The 11,881-nt window shown below is 41.1% G+C and overlaps 1 protein-coding gene across 1 annotated transcript in view; it reads right to left on the bottom strand.

Annotated features, from left to right (window-relative positions):
- CUZD1 (CUB and zona pellucida like domains 1) overlaps positions 1-11,125 on the bottom strand; it is a 42,413-nt gene extending 31,288 nt beyond the window's left edge. Inside the window, exon 1 of the mRNA XM_073019433.1 lies at positions 10,939-11,125. The gene's annotated coding sequence lies outside the window, so the exon portion shown is untranslated. The remainder of the gene's footprint in view (positions 1-10,938) is intronic.
- Between the last annotated feature and the right edge of the window lie 756 nt (positions 11,126-11,881).

An 11,881-nucleotide genomic window follows, 5' to 3' on the forward strand; every position in this document is an offset into this window, starting at 1 on the left:
ATCACCTGTGGAAGGTATATTCCCACTCATTGTGTGGCCAACTCTTCTTAGTACCAAGTGTGGTCTCTATCAGGCAAATCAAGCTGCAGGGCCAGCCTAGGAGGGGACAGCCTAAAGGAAGCCCATGAAGCATTGAACCTGAGCTCAATTTCAATAAGAACCATTACTGAATAGTGGAAAGACCAGAGACAAAGAACCATCTTTCCCACTTCCATTAAGCCAAGGCATTTGGTCTTATCACCAGGACATGTAGCTTTTTGGCCATGTTAAAGAATCTCTATGGAAAGAATTCAGCTGCTCCTACCTACAGGTAACAGTAACATCCACAATCACAAAGTAATAGCTGACAGTGCACTGATTGATGATTTCATGCCTGGCACTAGCTCTTAGATATTTCATTCTCTTAAGAGACCCCATGAGGTAGGTAACACTATTATCATCCCCATTTTATTAATGGAGGCAATAACAAATGGGAAAACATGGACATATGGAGGTTGAGAACTTGTCCAAGGCCATACAGTTAGCAGGGAAAAGGGCCAGGAATTGAACTCAGCAAATCTGGTTGCAGAGGCAGGCTATAAACCACAAGACTAGTGGTTAGCAAACTGTATGTGCATTCGAATCAGCTACAGAGCTTTCAAAAGTCTTTTTAGAACAGTTTTCTGTTTATTTTTAAATTGAGTAGATAGGGCAGAATTCCCATATGGCCCTCTCCTCTGCTCACATACACTGTTATTTTCTTTTATTCAGTCTGTCCTGTTTAGTTCTGTGTTTACTTCCTTAGCGAATACTTCATTTGCACTGACTCACTGAAGTAACAACCTCAAAACTTCATTACCATCCATAGGCATAGCCTCGGATGTTGTTGCCAGGGCTCTTTACCAACATCTCCTGACTGTTTTTCCATTTCCTGGTTTCATTTTCAGGCTGGCCCCCTCCACATACTGGGCCAGTGTCAACTACAAGCCCACATCCTTAAAATCTATGATCTAGAAAGGAGAGAGATAATGTCCTTTTCCAGGGTCCACAAATCCTACAAAAAGAGTTTGGTCTTCCCTGGATCACCTGCCCTTCAATTGTACCAGTCCCTGTGGAAAAAGGGACAAGGGCCCATGATCTCGTTCAGGTCAGGGTCACATGCATTGTCACTGATAACTCCTGCCACAATCACAGTGGATAAGCGGTGAAGCTCATCCCCAAGGGAAAGGGATTCCGAGCCAACTGAAACAACACATGTTCACTGTAGAAAGCAAGAGTGAAAAACATGAAGTTGTTGAAAATGTTTAGCATTACAGTAATTTTATTCTGATCATTTAATACAAGAAAGTCAAATAGGAATTCAAATTTTCAACTTTACTTTTGGTATTGATGAATAATGAAGAACCTTAGCTTCTTCATACTTCCACAGTTCATTGGAGTTAAAACAATTAGGTATTGCATATTTCACTTGCTTTTTTAAAAGTTCTCCTAAAAAGCTGTGAGAATTCTACACCAGCACGGGTCACTGTTGCATAATATCACTGAGGTCTGTTGTGTGTACTACTTTTCACCAGCAAAGGAAAAATGAAGGATTTTTTGAGTAACTTTTGTATACATATTTAGGTACTGCACTTTTACTAATAAAAGTAACTTCGACAAGAAAAAACATCTTGTATTACTGTGGTGCATGTTACAATTAATGAGACAATATTAATATATTAACTAAGTTCGGTAATTTATATTCAGTTTTCTCACTGTGTGTGTTGTACAGTCCTACAGGTTTTGACAAATGCATGTATCCACCATTATAGTATCACATACAGATTAATTTTGCCCCCAAAATCCTATGCTTCACTTATTCAACATTACCCTTCTCTCTTCCCCCTGCCAGACCCTGCCAACCATTCTTTTAATTGTTCCTGTAGTTTTGCCTTATCCAGAATGTCACATAGTTGGAACCATATAGTATGTAGCCTTTTAAGGCTAACTTGTTACAACTGGCAATGGTCACTTAAGGTTTCTCCATGTCATTTTGTTACTTGACAGCTCATTTATTTTCATCATGGAATAATATTCTATTATATGAAAATACCAGTTCTTTATTTACCTACTGAAGGACATCTTAGTTGCTTCCAGCTTTTGCCAGTTATGAATAAAGCTACTATACAAGTTCATGTGCAGGTTTTTGTGTACCCACAGATTTTCAGCTCAGCAGGATAAATAACTAGGAGTCCAACTGCTGAGTCATATGTACCATTTAAAATTCCAACCAGCAGTGAATGAGAATTCTTGGTGCTATGCATACCCACCAGCATCATTTGGTATTGTCAGGTTTTGTTTTTTTATTTTAGCCATTCTAATACATACTTGTTAAGTATGATGTTAGTTGTAGGTTGTTTGTACACGTTCTTCATTAACTTGAAGAAGTTCCCATCTATTCCTAGTTTCCTGAGTATTTATTTTATGATGAATGGGTGCTGCATTTTGTCAAATCCTCTTTTCTGCATCTATTGATATGATTTCTTTTCTTTTATTCTTTATGTGATAGGTTGCACTAATTGGTTTTCAATATTGAACGAGAAACATACAAGAATACCTTACACACCTGGAGTAACTACCACTTGGTGTTGATATATAATACTTTTTCTACTTGTTGGATTCTATTTGATATTTTATTGAGGATTTTTGCATCTGTGTTCATGAGAGGTATTGGTCTGTATGTTTCCATTCTCCTAATGATTTTATTTTGCTTTGGTGTTAGGGTAATGCTGGCCTCATATAATGAATTAGGAAGTGTTTTCTGTGCTTCTATTTTCTGGATAAAACTGCAGAAAATTTGTATTATTTCTGCCACAAATGTTTGGGAAAATTCACAAGTGAACTCATGTGGTCCTGGTGCTTTATTTTTTGGAAGGGTAATTATTAATTTTATTTTTTTTACTAGATATAGGCCTATTTAGATTATATATTTCTCCTTTCTAAGTTTGGGTACATTGTGTCTTTTAAGAAATTTATCCATTTCATCTGTCATCAAATTCAGAGACAGCTGCTTGTATTATTCCTTTTTTACCCTTTTTTTTTTTTTTTTTTTTGAGATGGAGTCTCACTCGTCACCCAGGCTGAAGTGCAGTAGTGCAATCTCGGCTCACTGCAACCTCTGCCTCCCGGGTTCAAGCGATTCTCCTGCCTCAGCCTCCTGAGTAGCTGGGACTACAGGTGTGTGCCACCACACCTGACTAGTTTTTTATTTTTAGTAGAGATGGGGTTTCACCATATTGGCCATGCTGGTCTCTTAACTCCTGACCTCAGGGGATCTGCCCAGCTCAGCCTCCCAAAGTGCTGGTATTACAGGCATGAGCCACCACGCCCGACCTCCCTTTTTATCCTTTTAATGCCTGTGGAATCAATACTAATGGTCCCGCTTTCATTTCTAACATGAATAATTTGTATCTTCTTTCTTTTTTAGCCTTCCCAGAGGCTTATCAACTTTATCTATCTTTTCAAAGAACCAGTTTTTTATTTCATTGATTTTTTTCTGTCAATTTCATTGATTTTTGCTGATTTTTATGATGTCTTCTCTTCTGCTTGCTTTACGTATACAGGCATACCTCGTTTTACTGTGCTTCACTGTACTGTGCCTCATAGATACTGCATGTTTTGCGAACTGAAGATTTCTGGCAATTCTGTATTAAGAAGGTCTATCAGCACCATTTTTCAAACAGCATGTTCTTACTTGTGTCTCTGCTGTAACATTTTGGTAATTCTTACAATATTTCAAACTTTTGCTTTATTATTATATATGTTATAGTGATCTGTGATCAGCAATCTTTGATGTTACTATTGCCATTGTTTTGGTTCACCATAAATCATGACCCTACAACATGGCAGACTTAATCAACATATTGTGTTCTGAGTATCCCACTGACTGCCATTCCCTCATCTCTCTCCCTCTTCTCAGGCCTCCCTATTCCCTGAGACACAAAAATATCAAAATGATAACAATTAATAACCCTACAATAGTCTCTAAGTGTTCAAATGAAAGGAAGAGTCACGTACGTCATACTTTAAATCAAAAGCTAGAAATGATTAAGCTTAGTAAGTAAGGCAAGTTGAAAACCCAGATAGGCTGAAAACTAGGCCTCTTGCATGAAACAGTTACCAAGTTGGAATGCAAAGGAAAAGTTCTCAAAGGAAATTAAAAGTGCTACTCCAGTGAACACACAGATAAGAATGCAAAATAGCTTTATTGCTGATATGAATAAAGTTTTAGTGGTCTGGATAGAAGATCAAACCAGCCACAACATTCCCTTAAGCCAAAACCTAATCCAGAGCAATGCTCTAACTCTCCTCAATTCTGTGAAAGAGAAGGTAAGGAATTCAATTCTGTGAAAGAAAGGTAAGGAAACTGCATAAGAACAGATTGAAGCTAACAGAGGTCAGTTCATGAGGTTTAAAAAAATAAACCATCTCCATAACATAAAAGTGCAAGGTGAAACAGGAAGTGTTAATGTGGAAGGTACAGCAAGTTATCCAGAAGCTCTAGCTAGGATAATTCTTGAAGGTGGCCACATTTAACAAAGCATTTTCAGTATAGATTAACACAGACTTCTATAGGACAAAGATGCCCTCTGGGACTTGCATAGCTAGAGAGGTCAATGCCTGGCTTCAAAGCTGATTCTGACTCAAAAGGCAGGCTGACTTTGTCACTGGGGACTTACATAGCTGATGACTTCAAGTTTAAGCCAACACTCATTTACCATTCTGAAAATCCAAGGACTCTTAAGAATTATGCTAAATCTGCTCTATCTTTTCTTTATACATGGAACAACTAAACCAGGATGACAACACATTGGTTTACTGAATATTTTAAGCTCCCTGCTTTGACCTCCTGCTCAGAAAAAAAGTTTCTTTAAATACATTAGTGCTAACTAATGCCCAAGAGTTTGGATGGCAATGTACAAGGAGATTAATGTTTTCATGTCTACCAATACAACATCCATTCCGCAGCCCATGGGTCAAGGAGTAATTTCAACTTTCAAGTCTTATTGTAGAAGAAATACATTTCATAAGGCTTTAGTTGCCATAGATAGCAATTTCTCACAGTATCTCTTAGGTATGCCTATATATTGCTCTTCTTTCTCTCGTTTCTTAAGGTGAAAGCTCACATAATTGATTTTAGATCATTCTTTTCCAACATGTACTCAGTACTCTCCGTTTCCCTCTAAGCACTGCTCTTGTTGAATTCTACAAATTCTGATGAGTTATATTTTCACTTTCATTTAGTTTGAAATACTTTTAAATTTCTCTTGAAACTTCTTTGAGCCAAGTGTTATTTTAGAAGCATGTCTGTTAATCTCCAAATATTTTAGGATTTTTCAAGTATTTTTGTTATGAATTTCTAATTAAACACCATTGTGATCTGGGAACATACTTTGTATAATTTCTATTCTTTTAAATTTGTTAAGGGGTGTTTTATAGCCTAGAATATGCTCTATCTTGGTAAATGTTCCAGAAGTGTTTCAGAAAAATGTGTATTCTGCTATTGCTGAAGTGTCTTATTAATATCAATTAGAACCAGTGGACACATGGTACTAGTCAGTTCAACTATATTCTTACTGATTTTCTGCATGCTGAAACTGTCAACTACTGATTCAGGGTTGTTGAAGTCTCCAACATTAATAGTGAATTTGTCTATTTCTCTTTGCAGTTCTATCAATTTTTGCTTCACATAGTTGATGCTCTGTTGTTAGGTACATATACATTAAGGAATTTATTTTGCCTTCATTTATTCCTTCTCTGATGCTCTTCCTTTATGTAGATCCAAGTTCATGACCTTGGATCATTTTCCTTCCCTCTGAAGAACTTATTTTAATATTTCTTGCAACACAGGTTTATCACTGACAAATTCCCTCAGCTTTTGTTTAAGAAAATCTTTAAGTATCCTTCATTTCTGAAAGATAATTCTTGTGGATACATTCTAGGTTGGTGGGGTTTCTCTTTCAACATTGTAAATATTTCACTCCAGTCCCTTCTTGCTTGGTTTCTAATCAGAACTGTAATTCTTATTCTTTTTCCTCTATAGCATGTATTTTTTCCTCTGGCTCCTTTCAGTGACTTTCTCTTTGACTTTGGTTTTCCACATCTTGAATATATTATGCCTAGGTACAGACTAAGCTTGAAAAACCTATGGCTCGCGGGCTGTATATAGCCCTGGACGGCTTTGAATGCAACTCAACACAAATTTGTAAACTTTCTTAAAACAGCATGAGGGTTTTTTTGCAATTTTTAAGTTCATCAACCATTGTTAGCATTAGTGCCTTTTATGTGTGGCCCAAGACAATTCTTCTTCCAGTGTGGCCCAGGAACACCCCTGGTATAGACCTTTTGGTATTTATCTTGCTTGGTATTCTCTGAGCTTCCTGCTCTAAGAGCGGGTTTGGTGTCATTAATTTTGGATAATTCCCAACCATTATTGTCTCACATATTTCTTCTACTCTTTTCTCTTTCTTCTCCTTCTGGTATTACCATTATACATGTTATTACAAGTTTTGTAACTGTCCAACAGTTCTTGGATAGTCTACTTTTTCATTCTCTATTTTCTTTGCTTTTCAGTTGAAGAAGTTTTTATTAACAGTTCTTCAAGCTCATTTATTCTTTGGCCTGTCCAGTCCCCTGATAAACCCATCAAAGGCATTCATTTGTCACACTGTTTTTTGACTTGTATCATTTCCTTTTAAATCTTCCTTAGCATTTCCATATCTCTGCTTACATTACCCTTTTACTCTTGCATGCTATCTGCTTTTCCATTAGAGCCCTTAATGTATCAATCATAGCCACCTTAAATTCCCTACTTGAGAATTACAAAATCTGCATCATATGTAAGAATGGTTCTGATATCTCCTTTGTCTCTTGTTCTTTCTTGCCTTTTAGCATGCTTTGTAAATTTTTGTTGAAAGCTAGACATAATATATCTGGAGGAATGTATAGAAACTGAGGTAATCAGGCTACGTGATTCATGTCAATCTGGCTGGAAGTTAGGCTGTGTTTAATGTTTGCTGTAGTTATCGGTGTCAGAGGCTTCAATCTACTATTCTTGCTTTGAGTTTTCACATTGTCATTGTCTTTGGGTTTCCCCCGAAACTCCTTTTAAATAAAATGTAGTCTGATAATAATGGATCACAGCTGGCACCAGGGAAAGGCAGTCTCCTAATTTAACAAAACCCTGAAACTGGCGATCAACAGCTGCTGATAAGATCTCAGGAGTTGGGCAAGTGGGTTCAAGCATGTGCACTAAGAGGCAAAATGGCAGAGTTTAACTGGTATATGACCTTCTAAGAACATTTAATGGGTAAGAGAAGAATGCTTCAAGTAAGCATGCATACAACTCCAGTAAACACACTACGCATATGGCCCTGCCCTAGTGCTGGCACGCCACTGAGCATACGGACCGCCCACCCTGAGGGAAGAATTAGGCAAGAAGTAATGCAACCCCAGAAGCCTGTCAACATACAAGACCCAAAGTCAAAGGTCCAACCACGCACTTGATCTCTCAAGGCACTTGCTTGGCCCTCTTCCAAGTGTACTTTTACTTGCTTTTGTTCCATTTATAAAGTTTTTAAATAAATTTTTCCTCCTGCCCTAAAACTTGCCTTGGTCTCTGACTCTGCCTTATGACCCTTGATCGAATTCTTTCTTCTGACAAGAATTAAGGTTGCTGCAGCCCCCTGCGGATCCACCACCACTAACAAAGGGAAAGCTAGAGGGGGCTCTTCTAATTGCCCTTTCCCTAGAACAGATGAGGCTCTGGTAAAGTAGTTTCCCTTGAGAGAAGGTTTTTGTTAGGGAAAATGCTGAGGGCAGTTTTCAAAATGGTTACTTTGCCCCCTCCTTCCTCACAAAGCAAGAGGGAGTTTTAATCCAATCCTTGTCCTAAGAATCTGCTGCAGCTCTGAAAGGTAAAACTCCCAAAAGTGTAAGTGCACCATATGAGTGGTCTCCCAGGAGTTTCTAACTCTCAAGCTAATTCACACTCAGTCTCCAGCAAGTCATCAATGACCATTTTAAGTGTTCCTACCATTTACTGCCTCATGAGGATTTCTGTTCCTAGCATGCTGATCTCAGTTGTGATTTTCTGCATTTGCCTATCCAATTTTGGGGTGGCCATTTGCTTTGTGACCTCCATTATCTGATGGATATTTTAAAGGCTGTTAATGTTCCATTTGTTCAGCTTTTTTCTTGTGAGGACAATTGTGATTGACTTCTAAACAGCTGTTTACATGTCACAGATGAAACCAGAAGTGTTAAAAAATAAGAAATAGCACACAAAAACAAAAACTTTCTGGAATATTCAATATTTTGAGGGTAAAAGGTCCTGGGACTAAAGTGTTTGATTGCCACTATGCAAAGGAACTCTGTTAGCAACAGTAGATACATATATGATTCTACTCTAAATTCTACAACAAGTTATATGTAATAAATTTCTCTTTAAAACAGTCAAGCAAAAAAATACATTGTGATATTGGTGGAATGATTTCAAAGATATGCTTTATTCTTTATTTCAAGTGAAAAAATAAAAATAAAGCAAAAAATACCATTTGCCGTTCATGACAAGAGTAATTTATTACATTAAAATTGAGGTCACCTAGGCACCAGCACAACACCCTGGCTTTGTAACCATTTGAAGGGTTCTTTCTGCCTGCAACACAAAGACCATGGCATTGTAGTAAAGAAAGAGATTAATAGACATGAGGCCAGCCACACCATGAGGGAGACAGATTTAGTACTCAAATCATTCTCATCCAAAGCTTATAGGTTAGGAATTTTTCAGAGGCAGTTTGGGGGAAGTGGTGGAGGTCACTAGGCTTGCTGCTGATTAGTTGGGGCAGAGATCAAATCATAAGAGGTGAAGCTGTCCTCTTGCGCATTGAATCACTTCTGGGTGGGGCCGTAGGAATGGTGGGTGTCAGACATGCAAAAAAACCTGAAAAGATATCTCAAAAGGTCAATCTGCAATAGTGGTGTTATCTGCAGGAATAATGGGGGAAGTTGCATATCTTATAACCTTCTGAATAATGACTGATAATAGCTCATGTCTGCACCTTAGCAGGATCCAGGCTCCTCTCCTCCTGCCAGCCTGATGCAAAAGCAGTTGAGTTTGGGGGAAGGCCTATTATAATTTAAACTACAGCCTAAATGTCCCAAAAGCCCAAGAATAATCAAGGAAAGATTAGGGGTGGGTTAGCTCAGACCTCTTTCCCTGTCATAATTTTCTCACTAACTTTTGCAAAGTTTTTTCAGCTTTGAAAATAAGATTGAATTTGCCAGTTTCACCTCTTCCTACTCCTCTTACACTGTGATAGAGTTCCCAAACAACCTCTATTGCTATCTCTATCAATTCCATACAACAAACCTATACTCAATCTCTACTAGGCACAAAACAATTCCTAATTTCAACAACTGTACAGATGTTTGGGAAAACAAATGTGAGAATTATTTGGTAAAGCTCCATACCACAAGAGAATTAGAGTATCTAAAACTCTAAGTGTAGCAGAGAGAAATTACTGACAAATTCTCAAACAGTGTGGAGGGCTGTGCTTGGCACTAAATGATGAACAGGATTTTTCTTGCTATCCAAAAGAAGGGGCATTCTAGGTAGAGGGAAAAGCATATACAAAAGCAGGTGAGTCTAGGAAGCAGGCATAAGTCAATGATAAAGGGCTTTGTATGCCTGTTAAGAAGTAATGGTGGCCAGGTGCGGTGGCTCACGCTTGTAATCCCAGCATTTTGGGGGGCGGAGGCGGGTGGATCACTTGAAGCCAGGAGTTTGAGACCAGCCTGGTCAACATGGCAAAACCCTGTCTCTCCTAAAAATACAAAAATTATCTGGGCCTGGTGGTGCACGCCTGTAGTCCCAGCTACTCGGGAGGCTGAGGCAGGAGAATCGCTTGAACCCAAGAGGCCTAGGTTGCAGGAGCCGAGATCACACCACTGCACTCCAGCCTGGGTGACAGAGTGAAACTCCATCTCAAAAAAAAGTAATGGTGATGGCGATTCAGTCAGAAAGCATCAAGCACCAGGACAATCGATAAAAGAGTAGAGGGCAGTGCAGAAAATGAAAGGCAGGTGAGGAGATAATGGCTATCGACCAGTAAAGAAACTCCTGGAATTGTTCCAATGAAAGCTAGTATTTCAAAACAGAGGCAGAGATGGAGAAAGACAGGAAAGTTTTTATTTAAAAACCAAAAGTAAAACAAGACTGGGTGATATATTGAACATACGAGATTGAAAGAAAGGGGAGACGACAAGATGCTACAGGTTTTCCACCTAATTTAAGGAAGTCAAATTCCAGCTTACAGTATTGATCTTGCTCATGAAGTTTCAGATAGGTAATTCTAAAAAGCCTATTTTCCTTTAGACTGTCCAATTATGATAACATGTATCAAAGCTAACTTATGACTACAATGGGCAGGGCATAAAGAACAGAAAGTCTGGTGTACACAACTTAGAATGCATCTGGAGTACAAAAGGAAAAAAGAGGCGAGATCTACTTCCTATCCCATGGGGCGTCTGGAAAACTTCCTCAGGCGACCGCTCCATCCAAACACCTGGGATCTTTCTCAGCCTTTGGATTTCTGTCACGAGGGTGTCCAGCACAGTCCTGGCAGCGCCATAGGATCAGGTAGGATCAGCTGAGAAGGCAACTGGCAAAGGCCCGTGTGGCCCAACGCCCACCACTAACGCCGTTCAATATCTACCTCAACTGCCCTCTAACGCGAGAATGTGTGTGGGGGAGGCAGGGAGAGTTCGGAGTAAAATTAACCCGAATCCATCGCTCGTCTGCGCCACAAATGCTGCAGACCCGACGGAGTGGAGGCAGAAAAGGCCCTGGCGTCCACTCGGGAGAGAACGAGGTCAGGAGTCCGTCCTGCACATCGCGTAGAGCGAAGACACCACACCTACCTGACCACAGATGCTCCCCATCCGCCCAGCAACCGTGGTCCAGGCTGCCTGCTATTTGTCCACCGCCAGCGTCGAAAAACCACCTTGGTGCCCGCGCGCAGTTCACCACGCCTGCGCATAGTCTCCAGAGGCTGAGCGCGGGTTGCAGTGCGCATGCTCGGCTCTTTCGGGCTTCCTAGGCACCTTTTGAACTCCGCGCGAGTCCAGTTGGTTTATGCGCATGCGTGTGTCTGGTGTCTGCTCTCGCCAAAGCCAGAAGCGGCTGGCGTTTGAAATGGTACGACCCGGGAGTCGCTCTGCCTGCCCGTTTCTACGCTACACTGGCCGACACTCTAGCACTGGCAGAGAGGTTCCGGGGCTGGCCTGGCAGGAGGCGGCGCAATGGACACGCGGTCCGAGGACGGGGGCCTCAACCGCCAACCCACGCTTGCCTCTTCCTGGGATGCCATCTGCAGGCGGGGCCCTGACTCACAGCCTCCGCACCCGGGCGGGTCTCGGCGCCCGCGACTTCGACTGGGAGGAGCTGCTGGCGCCACCTGCCCCAGGGTGCCTCGGGCCGCCGGGGACCCGGTCGCTGCGCTCTGCGACTGCCGCGCTCCTCGGGGAGCCGTGAGGGTCTGAGCCCGGAATCCAGGAGAGCAGTTGGTGTCAGGCCTCTGCGGGGAAGCGGGGCTGCGAGGTAGGGGCGAGGACCGGGGTAGGCGGAGGCGGGGTGGGTCTGGCCAGGAAGTACCCGAGGGCCCGGGGCATGAGCGAGGGAAGGTGACCAGGACTCGGAATTTCATAAACGTCCCCGTCAGGCGTGACAGGTCGTCAGGGCTGCTGTCTAAGTCAGTCCACCCATCTACCCTGAAACAAGCCACCTCCTCTTCACCACCCCAGGCTGTGTAAAAAGCCCAGCTATCGACGACCGCCGTCGACTTAATTTCGAAAAAAGATACAC

Source organism: Chlorocebus sabaeus, chromosome 9 (assembly GCF_047675955.1).
Source record: "Chlorocebus sabaeus isolate Y175 chromosome 9, mChlSab1.0.hap1, whole genome shotgun sequence".
In the NCBI taxonomy this organism is placed as follows: Eukaryota; Metazoa; Chordata; class Mammalia; order Primates; family Cercopithecidae; genus Chlorocebus; species Chlorocebus sabaeus.